The 22745-nt window shown below is 39.1% G+C and overlaps 1 protein-coding gene across 3 annotated transcripts in view; it reads right to left on the minus strand.

Moving 5' to 3' along the window:
- PTPN14 (protein tyrosine phosphatase non-receptor type 14) overlaps positions 1-22745 on the minus strand; it is a 153323-nt gene that overhangs the window by 123024 nt on the left and 7554 nt on the right. The window contains exon 1 of one of the 3 annotated variants that reach the window (XM_081026395.1): positions 1-119. The exons of the other annotated variants lie outside the window; for them this stretch is intronic. The gene's annotated coding sequence lies outside the window, so the exon portion shown is untranslated. Of the gene's footprint in view, positions 120-22745 lie in introns of those variants that run through there. 3 annotated transcript variants of the gene reach the window in all.

Consider the following 22745-nt stretch of genomic DNA (forward strand, 5'->3'; position numbering starts at 1 on the left):
CTTTTTTAATCCAGGATAATTTTGAGAGTTGACTTAGGAACTCCAGGTAGTCTTTTACCATCTGGATGTTCCCAGGATACAAATTCCAGAGCAGCAAGCATATTCAACAGATAGCCCTGGGGAGCAAAATTAATAGTCTGAGGTTGTCCTTAACACAGGATAAAACAGCCCATGTTAAAAGTGCTTGAATAGACTCTCAAGCTCTCTGCGAAGATAGCACAAAGCGACCATGATTTAAAGATATGCTGCACATATAAGCCCTGTTGGTGCATAAGAACCACTCTGGGCTACTCACCCACCATCTTATAAGAAAGATCTTGAAGAAAGATTTTTCAAAATTGCAAAAATGCGCTTAGAGCAGTCGTCTGTGGATAGGAAAGTATGAACCAGTGGTTTTGCAACTGAAAAACTGCCCAGGGAGTTGGTTGAAATGCAGATTCCAAGGCTCTACAACTAGAGAGTGTGTTTCCTCCCATCTGGGGTCCGTCGCAGGAACCTAGTTTTAACGTGCTCCCAGGCAGGTGGAACTGGGACTACTCTGAGATCCTGAAATGTGCCAACTTCTCCATCATCAGATCCAGCCTTCACCCCATCACCCCAGCTCAAACCAGTCACTGCCCTGAGCCACTGTGCACACAACTACACAACGGGGACTCTAAACGGTGTGTGTGCCCTCAGGACCCTCATATCACAGAGCACCTGGGTGCCCCTAGGCTTGGTGTGAGGACCAGAGCAGGTACTCAGGCACTGATGTACTAAGTCACCTAACAAGCAGAAACCCTCAGCCCTGGTCGGTCTCCTGGAAGTACCTTTCCTCCATTCAACAGCGAGCAAGTATCCTTCTCCCTCCAGGCTCCCTCCACCTGGCAATGACTAAATAGATCCAACCGCCAAGAAAAGAAATTATTCCTCCCATTACGTCTTCTAACTTAATAAAACGGCAACACAGCTCAGAGAATGGCATCCCTGCAATGTCTTGTGACCAGTCAACTAGCCAAAATTCCAAAGATCCCTCCTTGAGCAAAAAAAGCCTTATCTCAGGGATTAACAATGACAAATTTATACACTATTTAATTGAGTTTTGACAAACTGAGTTCAGCATATTTGTTACATTTTTAATCCCATAAAATGGGTTTTTATTTCCTTCTCTCAAAAATGTCTTGCTGTATCACTGCCCTTGGAAAAGTAACATTTGGCAAACTACAAATTTCCTGGCCAAACTACAGTTGGGCTGATATTCTCACTGAGACCTTATCCTGTATCTGATAAAGAAGGCTGTAACCAACATTTCAAAGAAGCTCCTAATATCTGGGTATAATTCCCCTCAATTCCTCTTGCCAAACCATAAAAGCAGGAAGTACACCTCCCTCCACCTCATCCCAGAAGAGGCAGACTCACCCCACCCACTCCATCCCCACCCCCAGGTTCTCAAGAAAAATGTCCCTCTGTGTGTCGGCACATGCATAGCTGACAAGCCCAGCCACAAAATAAGAACAAATGATTTGCCTCTCCAGTTTCCTCACCCTTCCCCACCCACCCTTAACAGGTGAGGCCGCACTACTGAAGAGGTAGGAATAATTTATGTATGATGTTTTCTGTTTTGTTTTGTTTTGTTGTTTTTCATGCTGACAGGGTAGGCTGAAGTACATACACAAATTGAAAAGGAATTCGCAGTACTTCAGACTATCCTTTGCAAGGACAGCAGTGACCAAGGAAATATGCAGTCTCCACTGGGACAAATTTAAAAGAGTCATCTCCAAGAAATGTATGCCAGGCAGATATTACATTTGCCAGAAACCTAGCATTCCTGTAAAACACATGAGTTATTGAGATATGTTGACTTTCCTGTGGGATATCATTCTTGCCAGGTTAGCACCAGAGCAAAAGAAACACAAAATGGTTTTGATAAGTGTGTTTGCAGAATTCCCTGTTACTGAAAGCTAACCCCGACAATGTATACTCCCACCAGGACTGTACATATTGGTTTTCCTTAGAGACAGAATCAAATGGAAATAGAAAGGTAGTTTCTGTTTGAAAACACCAGATTAACTTTGAACCAAGAAAGAAAACTGAGCGAGACAGGCAGGTACTAAGTGTTCCATCTAGGAAAATTCTTATTGTTCCAAATAGAAAACTCACACACATCCCTTTGTTATGTGGTGGTCGGAAGTGAGTCTCCCCAGCATGTACCCTGGCATGCAGGTTATTTCGAAAACAATTAAATAGTGTATAAATTTGTCACTGTTAATCCCTGAGATAAGGGATTTAACAACAAACTCAGGAAGAGTGTTTACCTCCTCTTCACCTGCCTAAAGAGATTCAGAGAGAGACCTGCTTCAGGAAAGGAAACTTAGCAGTCACCTTAGCATGTATGAATTAAGTGTGGCCTCCATTTCTGTGAAAGCACAGTAGCTACACTATAACTTTTCCCCAAAAGCAAACTGTACATATGCATTAAGAAATGCATGCTATTTCTTCTTTTCTGAATTCATCATTGCACCAAAACTTAGGCACCTAAGTGGAGAAGTGAGAACCCTCCCATCAAGGCTAAGACTAGTTAAAGATAAAATCAGTCCATATGGTGTTTCCCCGAAAATAAAACCTAAACAGACAATCAGTTCTGATGTGTCTTTTGGAGCAAAAATTAATATACGACCCGGTCTTATTTTATTATTGTAATATAATATGATATAAGACTGGGTCCTATATAAGACCGAGTCTAAAATATAATATAATATAATATAATATAATATAATATAATATAATATAATATAATATAATACAATATAATACCAGGTCTTATATTAATTTTTGCTCCAAAGACGCATTAGAGCTGATTGTCCGGCCAAGTCTTATTTTCAGGGCAACACGGTACACTGACTCTAAAGAAGACACATAAGATGATGCTGCTAGGTCAACTCACCAAATCTAATGATAATGAGAGTGAAAATCACTAAAGAAAGAACTAGTTAACCACCTACTTCCAAAACTCTTATCATAGCAATAACCAGGAGCCACAAAGGCAAAGGTGCAAGGACACACCAGTGAAGCAAAACGCATCTTTCTTCTAAGATAAAATAGAAAGAAAAAAAAATTGAAGGCGGGGGAAGAGGGAAGGAAAGAGAAAAGACTTAAAATATGGAAAGTTTATAATAAAGTCCACTAAACAAAAGGGACTTCAAATAAAAAGAACTTGTAATAAAATCCTCTAAAAAAAAGAACCACGATTTCACACCTTTTCATAACCCCTCAACTACCACCTCCACTTGACTTAGTACACGGTAAACAAATGTTTGTCAAAAGATGGAGATGGGTACTGTAACTGAAAATCCAGGACTGATGGACTTCTTTTCCTAGATATTATTGCCTGGGGGTGGGGGAAAATGGAGAAGCATGACATCATGTAAAAATCTTAGTTATTTCTACCCAAGGAAAATATGACTCCAGCCTACCAAAGCCACTGATCTCTGTTTACCAGTACTGATAAAATTTAAAAAATAAAAAGGGTTTTTCTAGGTAGATTCAGGACAATCTTCTTTAGACTGTGATCAACGATTTTCCAGAACAACAAGAGTTTATTTCACTTCTTCATTCATTAAGGTCACTAAGTGGATTCAATGTATTACACTAACTGTTCCAAATATAAGCTCTTTTGTCTAGCAAACTATTATTCTCCATCATCCATTTATGGCAGATGATGCATCTCACAGAAAATGAAAAACAGTAGGTAATGATCAAGTAATTTATTCCCACAGAGAGGATGAAATCTTTGAAAGTGAAATTTCCTATGGGTTCTCTTGAGCCAAGGACTCAAAAGAAACCATCCAAACCATCCAAAACTCCACTGAACACTTAGGTCAGCTGCGTCCAAGTGAGAGAGAATAAGGAAAGGACAGAGTTGTCTATTTGCTCTATCTCTAAATACAACAGCTATTCATTTCATTTTAAGTAAAGTTAAATTCAGTTAAACTGAAACAGAGACAAAATGAAAACACTAAACTACAAGATGTAGAGTCTTTACATTCAAACAGCAAAATAAAAGAAATGGTAACCTGGCAAAAATGTCTAAGAATGTGTGCCCTGTGTTCTGTTTTATATTCCAGAAATATTGGTTTTAAACTACTTCCCTAATTTGATCAGTGCCTTTAAAAAAAAAAAAAAAAAAAACACAAACACAACCTCGAAAAGAGGGAGCATGTTCCCAGAGCAGCATCAACTGCATTCTGGGTCAAAGCCCTCACCATTCTATTAAAACGACCTGATTATGAGTCTGTTCCCCCACCGTCATTCGCAACTGGGAGCCATTTATTCATTGTTACTGTCCCTCTTCCATACTTGCAACACAGTAAATTCTCAGTAATACTTGATACTGGTCCACAATGAAGTAACTTCCTCATGTTCATTAATACACTCGAGACAGTTTGAAAAAAGAAATGTCCAAAAAAATAACAAAATCTTATTGCAGACACTAAAGCCCTCTGATTTACATCACAAGCTAAGACTAAATTATTCCTCTTTACTCATGAAATCTATCCCGCCCAGACTTCTCTGCTAGGCGAGTGAGATACTTGCTTGTATAAAACTGTTTTCCTAGTAGCATCTAAAATGAAAGTTCTTTCAAATGAATCTGGATCATTAAGATTCACAAAGAGTTTAAACCTCTTACCCCATGACATCTTTTATTTGAGAGAGAGAAAAGCCCAGCTGTCAGGTATGAACGAAAGCTCTCCCCATCATGTGGTGGAGATGCAATAAGACGATGAACGGCCAGGCTGCAGGAAAGATGAGAGAACATTTATCGATGCTGGAGCTTATGACTGAGTGTGTGGAGGACCTTCTGGGTGGAAAACGTTTCGGTCTTCTTAGCTGGAGGCACTGTCCACTTTCCTTTTTTTTGATTCTCTACAAGCTATATCTAAGCAAAATTTTAAAAATACGGTAACAATTTTGAAAAAAATGACAAAACTTAGAAGGGATAAGAATTCTTTTACTTGAAATCAGACTTTGGTAACCAATGAAATCAAGTCACCAACTCCAGAACCACAGAAAATTCAGAAAACACTAGGAATGCTGGAAGGGAAGTTTGGGGTAGAGAAAGTTAAAGCAACAAAGAAATGAGAATTTTCAGCAAAAACGGAATTCGAACACTCAGGCTATCCGGAACCTAGATGTCCAGTAGTTCAGCAGCAGGTGGAAACAGAATGGATATAATTCCATTCTTCATCCGAGCCACCCCTGACCCCTGCACCAAAGAATCCAATGGTCCTCTTTCCATAGTGGGAAAAGAAGAGCAGGCTAAACACAGTGTAAAGGCCCCACCAGTCCCCACATTTACTGTTCTGCACGCCTCATATACTTTCCTCCCTCACCGAGACTTGTTGAGTTTACTGGGATCAGTCTTGTGATTAAGAGTCTTGTAAATAAATACACAACATTTCACCAGTTCACTCAAATGCTTTACTGCCTGACCTCCTGCTTGGAGGTTACACATGGAGCTGATGAAAAGAATGTCATAAGCATTCTTTTCTACCCACCTGGACTCAATTGTTATTTACCCCAGGCTTGTTTCTCTTTAAAGGGACTGAAATGCCTTCCCAGCTTTTTGTAGTAACACACGGGGAAAATGAAACAGATTCACAATGGCTGCCAGGTCCAGATGCCATTTCACAGAAGGAACTGTAGGGAAAGAGAGTCATCTGTTTCTCTAAGTAGAGAATGAAATTTATCTTTGAAAGTGGCAGTTTAAAAAAAAAAAAAAGAAAAAGAACGGCTAGATACAATGTTTTTTTAAAAAGTTGTGTTGAAAAGGCATGAATCAGTACAAGGGCCATGGTACACATGACATGTTAACAGCGTGAATAAAAAGATGTCTCATATAAATGCACACACATGTATGTTGTTTTCATAACGTATTTGACAATCCCTTAGTTAGTGATGAAAGGACTTGTGGCTCAGTTACAGAAAAAAACTTACTGAAAAAAACAACTAATACAATTAGAAAGCAGTTCCCTCCCATGTGAGAAAAACATGCATAAATACTAAACTGATGACAGTAGAAATAAAGAGGCACAAGAAAAAGCAAGAAGAGTGCGATACGAAATCTATTTTTAAAATGCAAAATAAGCAATTAGGAAAAGTATGGGCAATGTTGATCCAGCATGTGTTCTCCTTATTGTTTGTCAAAGGCACCTAAAACCATGCTTTATGAGATTTGTTTGGTTTTGTTTTTATTTAATTTCCAAGAAAATATAAACATCATTTTTTTGCACAACTATGGCAGATTTCATATAAGTAAGGTAGCCTCTTAAAGATTCAAAAGTTGTAGCTTTAATGGAATACAGAAGAGCCAATTTGGGGGTTGGTAAAATCACTACCAATCACTAACTATTACAGCAAGCTTTTAAGCCAGTATCTCTTTTTCAAAAAAAGATAACTTACAAAATGACTGACCAACAGTTAGCTAATTCAATGGACTCATATAATTGTCTATGTTCCGAGAAGGAACAAGCAGAACACAAACATCCAGACCAGTAGAATGTAACCAAAGAATGCACAAGGAATGCATGTCCACATCAGGTTCTGAAACTCAATTTCCCAACTACATGTGGCTTAAACCAGCATTTAAAAAAAAAAAAAAAAAAAAGCTAACAATCCGTGAGTCTAACTGCACCAAATGGGGCTAAATGGAGAAGGTTGCCGAGAGCGCAGTTAGCAGACTCCAGGCTATTTTAAATAAAGGACATGAAAAGCGAAGATCACCAGAAGAAAAAGCAGCAAGAAAGCTGTAAAAACGTCACTTGTAAACGAAAGGTAACCAATTGTGAAAAAGAAGGACAAGGCGTGTTTTAAATGATTTAACACACTACTCCGCATTTAACATGTAATAAAATTACAGGAGATATCAGTAACATTTAAGATGCTCGGAACGTAAGACAGAGGGAAAAGCAGGCAGCCCTGCTATTAAGAAGCAGGGAAACACCAACGCAAGATTTTCTTTTTAACTGCAATGGTGATTAGGAGCAGACTACATACTAAATAATGGAGATTATTCTGACTTTTTTAGACTCAATCACACTTATGAGGAAACTAATAGCTTATAGGAGACTAACATGCTATTAATCCTTGCGTGATCCTGATATTTTTACAGTACAGGATCTACAGGGAGAGGCATGATCCATCTTTGTAGAGGCAGTGTGACCTTGGACCTTGCAGCCAAAGGTCAACATAATGTCTCATAGGAGCACAGCTGCTGCCCACCTCCTCCTCTATCTTCCCATTTTCCTTATACATCCTGAATTGCTAGTCTCCTAACCAAGAATGAACCCAGAGTAATTACTTTAGCTCCATGGATTCCACAAGAAGGGGCCCTGAGGGCAGTTTCTGGGAAAGCACCCAGGGGAACGGGAGCCCAGGTGGCCAGCAGCATTCCCCAAGCAGCTGGCCTAGCGGCACTGGGCACAGCACAAAGCCTGTAGCCTTTCCTCCTGCTGGGGCTGACCGGGAGCCTCAGGGCTCCTGTCACTGAAGAAGGAAATCTCACATGCTGCATGAGATTTGCCAGGTTAGCTGAGAACTGAAGCACCAATTTTAACATCTTTCTATAGGAAAATCAATTCCTGCTTTTGGGCTAATTGATTTACAAACAAACTTTTGGAACCAATCCTTGAGAAAGGAGGCCTAGAAGTGAGAATAGTATGCATGTTTCAAGGCAGTAAAAGGGACAGAATGACAACTGGTATCAATGAAGACAAACTCAGTGTGTGTGTGTGTGTGTGTGTGTGTGTGTGTGTGTGTGTAAAATAAAAAAGATTTTTTGTTAAATTAAAATCCAGTTACTTAGAGTAGAAAGTAAGCAACTTAAGGTGTGCTTTTAAGAATATGAAAGCACTCAAAATATAACAGGATCAAAAAAGAAAGGCAATGTATATACTATGAAGTCTATTCTTTCAACTACACTCGTGTCCAGCAAACCCTACCCATCATCAGCCATGGCTCTCCGTTTGAAAATCACTGACCGATCTCCCAATCTTCTCTTTTCTCTCTTGTCTATCACATACTGCTTTTTGGACTGGAGACGTCCAAAATTTGAAACATGCCTGCGTGTCTCAAATTATTTCAAAATAAGTTATGAAATTCTCAAAACAAATCAATGTAATAAGCGTATGCTATAAAGAAATCGGCCGTGGAGGGTGTCAGGAAACCTAAAACCTTGGAGGTGATGTTGCAATTCCCATGAGGATACAAATCACAGCTCAGGAGAAGCCAAAGAGGCACATATGTAACTTACAGAAACCCACTTCAAGACCTCCACAGTAACAGCAATACCTGCCATTAAATCTCCCGGAAGAGGTAAGTCATACCTACACTATCAAAGGTAATGTTTTGCAGAGAGCAATGGACAGATAGCAGGATATATATCCTTTGCCACAGTACAGAGAAACTTCTGCTAAATTCCACACCTCCTCTCACCCCAGAGATTTCCAACCTTTGACAGAGCAACACCTAATACTGTCTAAAATGACCCGAACGACGAGGGTGAAGCTCTGAAAATATAGCCAAACAAAATTATTCCTTTAAATGAATGAAGTAACAAGTATATGTGCATACATTACAGCCCCATATTTCATGGGAAGGGTCAGAAGTACATGCCAAATAAAATGAACTATCACTGCACAAAAAAAAAAAACAGTTTAAATTTAATATTTAAATATACTACTTGAATCTCTCCCTGGACAAAGGTAAATCAAACAACTAGTAGTTTCTTCAGAAGACCAGCACAGAAGTTTCCTTCTTTACTCTGGCCACAGATTCAGCCGCAGAGTTGGAACAAAAAGTTTTCTAGAGCTATTGAATTTTCAAGGAAGTGTGGAGCTCGGATCCTGAAAATCATTTTCTACTAGACCAGCTAACTCACGACGAAGACAAGGAAACTGAGTCATGACTGGCTAAGTAACTTGCCAAAACCCAAAATAGCTAATTAGCGGCAGAAGTAGGACTCAAGTTTCTGAAATTCCACAGGAGTGCACTTTCCACTAGACCACATGGGTGATGATGGGGGATGGTTGGAGAGTTTGCAAAAATTCAAAATGGACTTGGCCCATTACACATCTGCCCAGAGTGGTTTCATCTTACATAGCCTAAGGGACTCTCATGTAACAAGCCAGTCACTTCAGCATGGTGCTGCTGCCTCTTTAATGGGTAGTTGCTTTTCTAGACATATGTGTGATCGGTGATTAATACCAAGCTGGAGTTAAAGTGTATACATACCAACAGTAATTCAAATACCATTCAAAGAAGTCACTATTTGGTTTTCTAGGTCAAAGAGTAATTAATAGATGGAAAAAATATCCTCTTGATGTACTCAGTCACAAGTAAAATATGCACTATAGGAGACAACCTCTAGAATTTGTTTAGTAGGGACTCAAGGTCCCCAGACACTAAAAGGAAAAAAAAAAAAAAAAAAAATATATATATATATATATATAGAGAGAGAGAGAGAGAGAGAGAGAGAGAGAGAGAGAACGCTAGCTTTAGCAGAGAAGAAGTTCTTGCAACATCACTCCAGAAACAAAATACAGAAATGAAAGGAAACCAAGATTATAGCCCAGTATTGACCAGCCCAGGCCCAGCAGAGAAGACGGGCCATTACGATTGGCAAAACATTTGAAAATCCAGGGGATTTTGTTATTGTTGTTTTCCTTTAAGCCTGGGATGTGTGTGGGGGGGGAGTGACAGAAAGGGGAGAAAAAGTAGAAAAGAAGAAGAAAAGAAAGTAATAAAGTAATAAAAAGAGCAAGTGATGCAAGCAGGAAAAAGCTAAAAAGTATATCTTATCCTAGAGGGCTTCAGGAAATCTCCCTGCCTTCAGTAAAAGAAGGTCCTGGTCAGGACAGACTAATCAGACCAGACGTTTCAGAATAGCTCAAGAGTTCCGTCTGGGTGCAAACAGAGGTTTCTGTCCACACATCAGGTCCCGTCTTTTGCTTTGCCTGTTAAGGAACTTGATTTTCTGAGTACAAGCAGCAGTGACAATGCCAGCTCAGAAATTACACTGAGCAGCCTATCTTGTCAAGGGGACTCAGCTCATTCTCAACCCAAAAGGACTAATGCCTGGGCAAATCAATTTCGTACTCAGAAATTCTGCATAAACGAAATTAAGTCACCCTACCAACGGTAATAACATGAGGATAGCCTGTTGTTATTTCTGTTGCCCTTTCAGGGTGTCTGTCCTTCAAACATTCATTACATTTTTAACTCTTCTTTTTCATTCCTTTTCATTAACCAAAAAGTCCTATCAGTATAACAATACTTCCTTCCAGCAGGGACATCCAAGATTCTAAGGCGCCCTGTCTGTTAAAAAACGGACTGGTTTTCGCAGTAGCACAGAAATGCAGATTGAGGGACAGCTAGTTAAACATAATCAATCAAGTAGAAAAATCTAAAAGGCAGTTGGGGAAAGTAGTTAAGCCAAGCTTACAGTTTGTCAGCCAAATGCAGTCTAGTGGTTTTTAAATTTTTTTCTCTTCATAGCTTTTTTTTTAAATAAACTCTGTAACCAACATTTAAAATTAGTAAAGTACACATAAAGATACATAGTTACAATATTGGAAATACTAACACTGAGAAGCAGTTCTCCCTAAAGCTCAATTAATCAAAATTTCCTGAGCACCTACGAAGGGCCAATAATGGAATAAAGACCTTGACATCAAGTCAACAATATCTTAATAATAAATATTTAACATTAATCTATAAAACAAAACAATAACTAAGGGCCGGCCCGGTGGCTCAGACGGTTAGAGCTCCATGCTCCTAACTCCAAAGGCTACCAGTTCGATTCCACATGGGCCAGTGGGCTCTCAACCACAAGGTTGCCGGTTCAACTCCTCGAGTCCCGTAAGGGATGGTGGGCAGCGCCCCCTTTAACTAGGATTGAACACGGCACCTTGAGCTGAGCTGCCGCTGAGCTCCCAGATGGCTCAGTTGGTTGGAGCGTGTCCTCTCAATCACAAGGTTGCCGGTTTGACTCCCACACGGGATGGTGGGTTGGGCCCCCTGCAACTAGCAACGGCAACTGGACCTGGAGCTGAAGCACCTTCCACAACTAAGACAGAAAGGACAACAACTTGACTTGGAAAAAAGTCCTGGAAATACACACTGTTCCCCAATAAAGTCCTGTACCCCTTCCCCAATAAAAAAACATCTTAAAAGAAAACAGTAAGTCTGAGCCTTATAACTCATAAAATCTGGCAATCATCGAAAGGATGGTTTTGCCAACAAAGAACATAAAAATGTATATATTACTTCCTGTGATGCATTAATCTTTCTCCTGGAAATTCAACACAAAGGAATAATCCAAAAGCAGAAAGACATTACCTGTACAAAGATATTAATGGCATTTTAGTTATAATAACGCCAAACTCTGAAAATAACCCAAGTAGTCAACAAATAGAAATGGCTAATTAGAACAAATTAATTCAGTGAATTTAATATTTCCATTAAATTTCTATATACATTACAACTGTATAGAACCAGGGGAAAGTATGCCTAAAAAGATAAGAGGGGAAAAAGCAGCATAAAAAGTATCCACCCAATATATAATTCTATTTGACTATTATTCTATATTTAGGACTAGATTATAGTTATACAGTCAACATAGTTTAGAAAGAATATAAAAACTCAGTGGCTAGCTGAGTGGTAGAATAGTAACTGATGGGAAGATTCTTAAGACATTTTAAGAACTACAGGATGGTTGGTTGTTGTTGTTGTTGTTGTTTTAAAAAAGGGGGGCTTCAGTGTGATACCCACTGGCAAAGAAGTCAAGAATGATGGTTCCTAATCCATGTGTCATGGATACCTAATCACAAGCAAAGTATGTGTTTGTGAGATCAAGGTCATCAAAGAAGCCAAGGAGAGAAGGTGAAGGGTCACTCACAAGATGGGTTCCCCCAAATGCACTTGTATTTGACAACTGAGCACACCAGCAAAACGGAGAGTGCTGCCTATGCTTTCCTTGGGATCTGAAGCAAGGAGATACAAGGGAAATTATCGGGTTTTTGCCACCGCCCTCCTTATAAACCACCTTGAACAACTCATGGATATCAACAAACAGGTACTAATTACTGTATCACAAACAACAGGTTATAAGAACCACAAGTTTGTCACATGTCTAAAAAGCTACTGGTTGCATTGAATATTCACTGTTGGGGAAAGACAGAGTCAGATGGATACAGGTATGGTCAAAGAGTCTAGTAGTCATATATCTTCTCGGGTAAACAACTACAATTTTTTACCTGACTAACACCCATCAGGTGAAGCCAAGTGTCTTAGTCCATTCAGGCTGCTATAAGAAAATACCACGGGACAGTTTATAAACAACAGAAATTCGTGCTTACAGTTCTGGTGGCTGAAAGTCCAAGATCAGGGTTCCCACAAGGGTGAGGCCCCTCTTCCGGGACACAGGCTTCTCTAGCTGTATCCTCACCTGGCAGAAGGGGCTAGGAAGCTCTGTGTGGTCTCTTTTAGACGAGCACTAATCCCCTTCATGAGAGCTCCACACTCATGACCTAATCACCTCACAAAGGCTGCACCTTTGAATACCATCACCTTTGGGGGTGAAGATTTCAACATACGAATTTTGTGGGAACACATTCAGACCACAGCACGACACAAGTAGGTTCGCCTCGCCTAGTAGCCAACATACCAGCGAGGAGGGAAGGAAAATGGAAGAGAATGGAGAAAAAACACGATCTGCTTTGGGGCAACAGCACACAGGGTCCCGTATGGGGGAACCATCAATCCCAGATCTAAAAGCCACATACGCATACATTTTACACCTTTAGCCTCAACTCTCCCCAAATACAGAATTCAGTGAAGCAGAACTCCCCGCAAAGAGAAGCACTTTTGTCTTTAAAACTATTAGCAGCTTAAGAAAACATTTACAATGCCCATGACAACCTTTGAGAAGAGTTCAATAGTAACTTTCTTTTTATAAATTCAACCTAAAAATGTAACAGTTCAATGTAAACAAGCATCCTATTTTACTGCACTGGATTTTGCAAGTTTCGGTTCTATAATTACTTCCTATCCTCAATATTACCGTAAAGCATCTTCATTCTCACTTTGAGCCCCAGGATCCAGTTTCCCCAAAAGATTTACAAAATCAAAACTTCATAAACCAATGGGTCTTCATCTTCCAAAAGAAATCTGCAACAAATCCCAAGAAGACTTATACAAAATGAACTTAAATTGAAATCAGAAACCATTTCAGGAACAAAAAATCTAAAGACTTGCATGGCAAACCTATTCAAATTCATATTTCAATGCTAATTGGAGTCTAAATATGCACACTTAATATTCTAAACACACTTTTTAACATTCTGCTGTCAGCAACTACTACTCTATTTAAATAAACTCTATTTAAATAAACTCTGGTTCACACACCAATGTCTGGTTCACGCGTCAGCTTGCTTCTCCCACACTTGGACTTGCTTCTCACCGGGCTGTAACATTGCTTACAAGCTTTACCAGTCTGTGTCTAAAAACACAGAGAATGGAGTTCTCAGTTCCAAGGATTTTTGACATTCCTCCACTAAATGAGGTGGGAGGTATCTGCATTCTAATGGTAGGTGCAAAACCCAACTGTCATTCCCAAACGCTAGCACCACTTCCCATCCTCTCTCTTGCTCTCTCGCTCTCCATTCTACCTCTAGGCCTGAAGATTTCTCTTATCTCCCCTGCAAGTGTTTTTGTTGAGACTTCTTTGCTGTGAAGTCTCAAAGCCTCACATGAGGAAACAGAACCAAGAATATTTATGGTCATGTCTAGATACCACTATTTCTAAGCAGAAGCCAAAGAGAAGCGTAGCAGCAGGCAACATGACACTTGTAAAGTAAACCAAGAGGATACAGTTGGTAATAAAAAGTTTTAGCTTACAGTTTGAGAGGGAAAACTGTAGGAAAGCCTGGTTCGTAAGTTTCAATTGGCATTTTTTTTCTGCTTTATAAACTCTAGGGCAATAGGTGAATCTGAAAACTATAGAATTACTGCCATCCAATGTTAGGCAAGAGGACAATAAATATAATATATCCCCTCTCCCAAGACTTGAAAATATGCAACTCAATTCAGCAATATGAATAGGTTCAGCCATTTACCCAGGTCCATAGTAATAATTACTATAATTTGATTCAGATAAAAGTTGTAAAATCTCAAATCGAGTATATGTTTTGTTCTTACTTTTTTCAGTTTAGTTTTAATGTCAGGGTAAAAATGTATTTAAGATACAGTACACTGAGAAAAATATGGGGCCAAGAAAACAAAGAGAGGATGAACGTGAGTAATTTTTTCACTGACTTTTAAAAGCAAGGAAAGAAAATTATAGGTGGCTCTTGTTTTATTCAGTAACGGATGAATAACGATACAATTTGTTCTGATAGTTTTTAGTTTAAAATACCACCATTACTAATTACGTAAGTCAAGATCTAAACAATGATGAAAGTAACAAAATGAAAACTGCAAAACCCAACACCAGTAGGATCTAAAGAAAGTTGTATACTTAAATATTGATGAAGTTACTATACACTGATACTCTTTGGAGAGAGCAATTTAGCTATATGTAACAGGATCTATAAGCAATTCATGCCCTTTGACCCAGAAAGCCAACTTTGGAAACTGTATCCCAAGGAAATACTCTCCAGGTAAATAAATGTAATTTGTTCGACAATGTTTGGAGCACTGCTATTTATCGTTGTTCACACTAGAAACAATCCAAATACCAAGACGTAAAGGAATAGTTCAATCAATGAAGTATAAAAGATGGGATAAACCCAACTCTTTACTCCCTTCCTGTAATACATTTCATCCCATCATGTCCCTGTGACTTGCCTGGAAATGCCGTGGGGTGAACATAGGTCCCCAACTCACTGATTTTGGGGTTAGTCATGTGGAATACTTTGGCCAATGAGATGTGAACAGACAGCATCTCTGCCACCTCCATAAATCAGCTTTCAAGGAGAGTGCAAGCTTCTCACTATATTCCTGCCCTTAGCCAGGAGAACAGCATGACCCAGGAAGGGCTGTCCTTTAGCCTGGCTTCCCAAATGAGAAGACATGTGGAGCTGAACCGAATCCATTCCAGCCACCAAGAGCTGCAGCCCATCCAACAGTACTCATGTAACACAGACAAGAAATAAATGTCTGTTGTTGGAAGCCACTAAGATGATGGAACCATTTTTGTTACCAAAGCACAAACTAATACAAGTCACCACTATATGGCAAGTTACAGAGCAGCTGATAGAAGAAAACATATTGTAAAAAAGTAGATACCAATTACATCTATATACAAGAAGGCTAGCAAACAAGTGCTAGAAATTAACTTAGAATGATGTAATGGTTTAATGCGAAGTATTTACTCATGTATATCTTTAATTCCCACTTAAGTGCTACCTTTTTATAAATGTATTTTTCAATAATTCTATACATACCATATTCACAAGAGAAATAATTCTATCCAACACACTTTTTCTGCTCTAAATGATATAAGGATTAGCAAAACACTCATGCCAAAAGTGAACCTAGTCCATGTGTCAGTATTCAGCCTTTGTATGAATTTAGGACTCAATTCTTTTCTCAGACTATAAGGAAAGGAACTGTAAAAAACAAGCGAAAGCCAGCGTTATTTACTGGGATAAGCTACTTCCTAGTCGTCAAACATTACGCAAAGCAAGAGCTGAAAGAATATCAGCTATCTGAAAATAAAGTGAGGTACCTGTGAATTTATCATTATGACCTACTCTCAAAATTCCACTACATTTGTATGATTCAAGAATCATAAAAATATGCATCATAACAAGCAACCGCACTCATGGAAATTTATCCTAAAATTTATCCTAAATTCAACAACTATTAATGTGAAGATTCTCATAGTCAACCTCTATGGGACAGCAAGAAATGGAAATATATGTGTTTTCAATAAAAAAAATAACAAAGGGATTTACATTAATGATTATGCAGATACACTAACCTATTAATTATTAAGAAAATAAGTATGAAAAGCACACATATATGTAAAGGAGTATATAAAACTACAACTATGAAAATACCTCCAAGTACGAACAAAGACTAGAAAAATATTTTTAAAAATTTTAAACAGCTAGGAACAGATTTGTGGGTAGATTTTTACCAATGTTTTTAAAGTATTTTTGAGTATATTGAGGAGAGAGGAAGATTTAAAGCTTGTATTCACAAAATCTGTACTTGCTATAAAACACATCAATATCTGTCAGTTAAAAAGCAATCTGTAGACAACAAAGCAATCTGAAGTGCGCTTAAAATTTCTAAAATCAATTTCTGATAACTAGCTTCCTAAGTAAGACAATCTTGCATTAGTAAATGGAGTATATCAAGCATAATTTTGTCATTTTTTTCCCTTTCTCATATACAGTCAAAGTTTTTTTAAACTAAATGTATTGGGGTGACATTGGTTAATAATTATATAAGTTTCAAGTGTACAATTCTGTAACACATCCATCTGCAAGTGCAATTTCATCAGTTTTTGATAACTTAAGAACATTCTTAGGAACATCAATTATTGTACTGTCCCTAATTCAAAGGTGACATGTGCCAGTGCTGGAGAGAAGAATGTGCACACTTCATAGACTCTGCATGAACAGAAGCACTTGCTCCAGATCAGCTCTGGGTGACGTTTCCTCTCTCGCCTTTGAGAGGCAGTGATGCCCAGTGGTTACCAGCACAAGCTCTGAATCCATACCCAGATGTACCTCTCAGCTCCATCATTTACTAGTATTTGCCATGCCAGGGGTGTCACATAGCAAACGAGTATTTACTAGTTGTAGGATCTTGTGCCTGCCTCGGCCTTTCTCAGCTCTCATTTTCTCCTCTATAAAATAAGCCTACGAGACTGCTTCCTTCACAGGGTTGTTTTAAGGATCAAAAAGAGAATCCACTTAAAGAGCTTGACAAAGTACTTGCAGATGGTAAGCAGTAACTCCATGCCAGCTAATATTAGTCTCTCTGCCGGTCAGCGAAGGTGTCGCAATAAGCGAGCTTCTTCCCGTCTCCAATAACAAGTTCTACTTTCTGTCCCTACCCACTGTTCCCCGCATCACTAGCGCTCCCACGAACAGTCTGATAATGGTCTATCACAGTGCTGTCCAAAAGAAATAGAACACGGACCCCAAATGCAAACGGACCCCAAATGCAAGCCGCGTGGGTCATTTTAACGTTTCCAGGAGTCCCACTTCAAAAACAAAACAGGAGAAATGAATTTTAATAGTAGATTTTATTAACTCAGTATCTCCAAAATAGGATTTCAACATGTAATCAATTTTAACAAATGACAATATTTTACATTCTTTTTCTATACCAAGTCTGCAACGTCTGATGTGCATTGGATACTTAAAGCATGTCTCAACTCAACTAGTCACATTTCAAGTGTCACATGGTCATATGTAGCCATTAGGTACATTATTAGTTGTTCATTCTTCTAAAAATTATGGCCACAGAAAAATACCCCCACCTTAAAAAAATATCAAAATGCATTTATTAAACAAACTGATGGATGCAGGAAAGAATGAAAGGAGAAGGAAGATCACTGTTCCTGACCTGCATATACTCCGGGTCTAATATGGTGGTTCAGAAGTTGAGCTGTGGGGTTGGAGAGAATGAGTTCAAATCTCACTTCTTTCACTTCCTAGCTGTGAGACGTAAGCAAATAACCTCTTTCACACTCATATTTCTCAAGGAGAAACTATAGATAAAAATAACATCTCTTTCATAAGATTGTTAGGAGTGGAAAGGTTGTACAGGAAAAGAAATTTCCACATGTGAAGCCCTGCTTTGTAAAAGGTCAAAAACTGGAGTAGGAAAAATTGATGCGGGAAAGACTGAACAAATTAGCTTCCGAAAATAAAGAGGCCATGATGGAGAAAAACTGCCCATATTGTACTCACCATACCTTTGCTAAATGCCCAGTTACACAAAACTTAAACAGTGGCTGCTATTAATAAAATAATTGCAATGGCATTTCCAAAGCCCTAAGTGGTTTCTACCTCCTTGGCCCATTGGCTTTCTTCTTGGCAGTATTAGAAGTAAGGGGGAAGGAGGAGGACTGATTTCCAGAATCGGGAGAACCAAGATTTTTCAGGAGTGTATATACTGAGGCTTCCGGCCTCAAGAAGACGGACAACTGAATACATCTGGATCTTTCTCTGAATGATGAGGTTCTTGTAATAATTCAGATTTAACCTGCACATTATTCTTCACTGTATTATAAATACATAAAGTTAGACTAACTGTTTTCTGTCCTAAAACTTTCTCTGATAGTTGGTTTTGTGACTAAATTCCTGATATTTTAATTTAAACCTGCTCTTGTTCTGTGCTCCCCTTCCACTCAAAAAACTCCAATTAGTAAAAAGAAATAAAGTGAATCTGGTATGCTCATGAAGATTCTAAATGTTTACTCATCTTAATCCAAGTCCCCATATTCTCTAATTTAGATGTTGAGTTTGTTAAAGACAACAAACATATCTTCTATTACAGGGACCTCCTCAACCAAGCGTTTTCTAGAAAATATTCTATATAATAATAGTGTTTCTTGAGATGACATGTGTTCCATAAAATCAAATTTAAAAAAAATAGGTTCTTACTAAAATGAATTCGGTTTTGACACACTTTGATTTACTGCAAGATTTCTTGGAGTCTTTAATACAGGCAAGTACACAGATTTCAAACTGCTATGCTCAGCCACCCACTATGACCATTTTAACAATCTACAAATGAGAAAAATAATAATGTGCATCGAGAATCAAACGATAGGGCAATAGCTGCATCATTCCATGGAAACAGACATCCTTTATAGACCTTTGCACTGAGTTTCTGGCCTGATGTGTTGTGTGCACTATGCATTTCTCCTTTTTATTATCCCTAATATCAATTCTGAATATATATACAGTAATTAGCCTATACAGTAAGTAACCTTCCAAATGATGACAATGTATTATAAAGGAAGGGAAGGAGGGAGAAAGGAAGAAAGCAGGGAGGAGAAAGGGCTGGAACAAGAAAGATGGAAGGAGGGAGGAAATTTCTTTGAATAGCTTGGTAAGTAAGTGTAAATATCACTTCATATTCACAGGCAAAGCTCAAATTCCTAAACACATTCATAAGGATGAAGGGACATGAAATATACACTTGTACCTAACCTGGCACTTGGAAAATAAGCCTCATTTTGAAAATAACCAAAACAGCTAGCTGCTCAGCAAAAGCACAGCACAAATCATCCTTTCCAGTCTTTATTTTTAGATGCCTCTCAAATAAACAATAATTTTCTCAAGAATATAATTAAGACCGGTAGGTGTCATTTCATTATTTTGGAGTTTTAATTCGTTTCACATCAGTCATACTGTTTTCCCTCAGAGATCACATAATTATCTAATACTCCATAACAAATTCCTTTAAATAAAAGAATTTATATGATCTTTTTCACATGTACAGATTTTAAATCAGCACAATCCACCCAGAATGTTAGTATATCCCACAGATGTAAAAACACAAGGAGTCTAAAAGTCAGCCCCATTTTGCAAAGGATAACTTGGAGACTTGTGTATGTCTGAAAAATGTGTGCCTTCAACATCTAAAGCACATTTTACAAAATGCACAATGAAAAAGAGTATGCTTAATATAGATCACAGGACTTCATTGGCAGAAGTGAACGCTAATTGCTTGCTGGAGTCTTTAATGAAACCTAATTGCTGGCTTGCGTTGTCACCACTGACCCTGGTAACAGAATCGTACACCCTTCATAAACCTAATACGGCATAATCCTCCTTCATTACAGTTATTATACCTCTGCAGTGGGACACGTCTGCCACAAAAATAAACGCTGCTGCCTCTCATCTAAATGGATGTGGCGCTTCTCCACCCCAGAGCAAGTAGTGTCGACGGCAGAAGTCACCCTTACAAGTGGTACCACTTCACAGCCCAGACCTACTTCCAAACCTAGGCTCACACACACCCTCAGACACCACTACAGAAACCATCAGCACAACTCATGGTGATGGGCCGGGGTGGGGGGAAGAGGGGCCAAACTACAAAAACACACCCAAAACACCAAACCATCACCGTAAGGAAACGCTGAAGAAATAATTTCTCAAACAAATTATGGGCTTGAATTAGGAAATCATGTGTAAATCCCTTCAATGTATAGCCTACGTTTCAGATACTGAGTCCAAGAGATACTTAATTTGCTTTGAACTTTTTTTGGACACACTTAATGTATATATATATATTACTCCAATGAAGAACAATCTTACATCTACTACTCAACAATTCCCCATTTACTGAACATCTACTTAGCAGCAGGTGACAAGAACCCAAAGATACATAAATCACAAAACACGCCCTCAAAGAGCTTACAACTTTGAGGATTTAGATGAACAAAGAACAATACAACGGGAAGCATATCACAGTAAAGATTGTAAAGTATCACAAAAGGGCAGATCAGGTGACAATGAACAATCTGAAATGATCAAAGGGAATGTCCGACAAAACATCTACGAAGATGTAAAACTCATATTAGACATTAAAGAACAGAGGAGGAGAGTATTGTGTGACCAGGTGTGAAAGGGAATTCAAGGGGAAAGTAACAGTAACGACATGAGTCAAAACCACAAGGTTTCAGCCGTGAGAAATGTTTGGAGAATGGTGACAGGGAGCCAAGAGAGGCCAGCCGAGACTAGAAGTTAGGTTAGGTGGGAACAAGAGCTACGCACGCAGAGCCTTGGATGCTCTGGTAGGGAGTCTGCATTCAACCGCGGGCAATTTGGTGTGTTTCTAAAATAAAACATTTTAGACCTATGGGAGAATATAGTAAACACGCACGTTCCCACCACCCAGCTTAGGAAATAAAACTACACCACATCTCCGTCCTCACTGCCTCCCCCACCTCAACCCGTGTTTGGAGTTTATCCTTCTGACATATACTGTAACTTTTATGACAGATGTATGGATCTCTAAACCGGGGGTGTCCAAACTGCGGCCCGGGGGCCAACTGCAGCCCGCAATCCATTTTTTATTGGCCCGCAGCAAATTCCAAAAATATATTTAGTTTACTTAAATAAACCAGGTGAGGCAATATGTACTTCACCTCGAGGGAGCCGCCCGGCGATTTGTGTATTTTACCGCATATGGCCCTTGGTGGAAAACGTTGAAAAAAGTTTGGACACCCCTGTTCTAAACAATATAAAGTGACAAGACATACTTCAAGCAGGACAGTAAAGATATCAGATGTGTTGTTCAAACAAGAGTCTGTAGCGTAGGGGGTGGCCTGGTCTCCCCACTGCCAGCAGTGGGACAGGTGACAAAGAGATGTTGAGACAGCTATCTTCACCGAAGGGCTGTCATAATAAAGGGAGAAAGGGCAGCATCCTCCTTGGAGGGCATTCCCGGGGCAAAGAGGAGGCAGACCCGAAGAAACAGTTACAGGTGACCAGCAGCAGACAAGAAGCGACAGTCTGCTAAGCCCTGGGAGAGGTGGGGAGAGGAGAGAGGTAGGTGGCAGGGGGTAGAGGACACGCCAACGAGGGGGATGAGGCAGGTTAACCCGGCCACAAAGCACAAAGAAGTAAACGCCAAGAGCAAAGTGACCAGGGAGTGAGGTCAGGGAAGACACCCAGAGAGGGGACATTTAAAGTGGGTCTCCAGGGACGCTTTTCACTGGCAATGCTGAGTGCTGCGATCCCCAGGCAAGAAAAGAGCATAACCATAGGAGGAAAATTATTGGGTCAGTTCAGGAAACAGCTGCAGCTTGGCAGAACCCTGGGGAATCATGGGACATAAATCTGAAGAAATCAGAGGACGGTTTGCGGACTACATGTGGAGAACCTTAAATATCAAGCTGAAGTGTGTATACGGTGTACGTGTGATTCATACCAAATTCACTTTCATGACCAGGAAATCCGCTTTCATCCCTTGTACTGAAGAACTACAATAATGGTGAGAGCTCTCCTTGTGATTTAGGGGATAACATCAATGATGTAAGTGCTGCTTAGTGTCTATCATTCTAGGTGTATAACAGGCCGTCATGGTTAAGGGCAGGTTGGCAAGTCCACTGTGACGTGGTGTCATGAAGGGCGACTCTTGTGTCAAAAACTAGTAACTCAGAGATTGAATAAGGAGTATTTCTGCATTTTCCGCTTCAGTATAAGGTATAAAAGGAAATAATGCATAGACAGGAAATTAAGCATATTCTAATCAATATATCTAAACCTGCAAAGACAATTTTGTCCCATGCCTTAACTCCAAGTGTTCCTACTTATTCACCCTTCTGTGATATTAACACTCCTTTCATATCTGCAAGGTTTTCTAGGTTTGAAAAATGAGCAGAGAAATTATCACATTTTTGAAAGTATCAAAGTAAAACAAAATCACAAAAAACCTAAGTGCCAGTAACACAGCTTAAGGATGTGATTTACCTCCTCAAATGAACAAATAAGATGTGTTTAATAAACAGCGCTGGTATGTTTAATTTTTAAAATCACAATTGTCATTAACATGATGTCATTTTCCCAGAGTGCTGCACTTCCTATATTAGAGAATAAATAAGAGATTCCAAACCAGGCTGATTTCTAGACCCTCAGATCAGCATTTCAGAAACGCATTCACTCCTTGATCTATAAACACTTTAAAAAAAAAAAAAAAAAAAGAAAGAAAAATCAATTCCATTTCATTCTCTG

This window comes from Rhinolophus hipposideros, assembly GCF_964194185.1.
Source record: "Rhinolophus hipposideros genome assembly, chromosome: 19".
Classification (NCBI taxonomy): Eukaryota; Metazoa; Chordata; class Mammalia; order Chiroptera; family Rhinolophidae; genus Rhinolophus; species Rhinolophus hipposideros.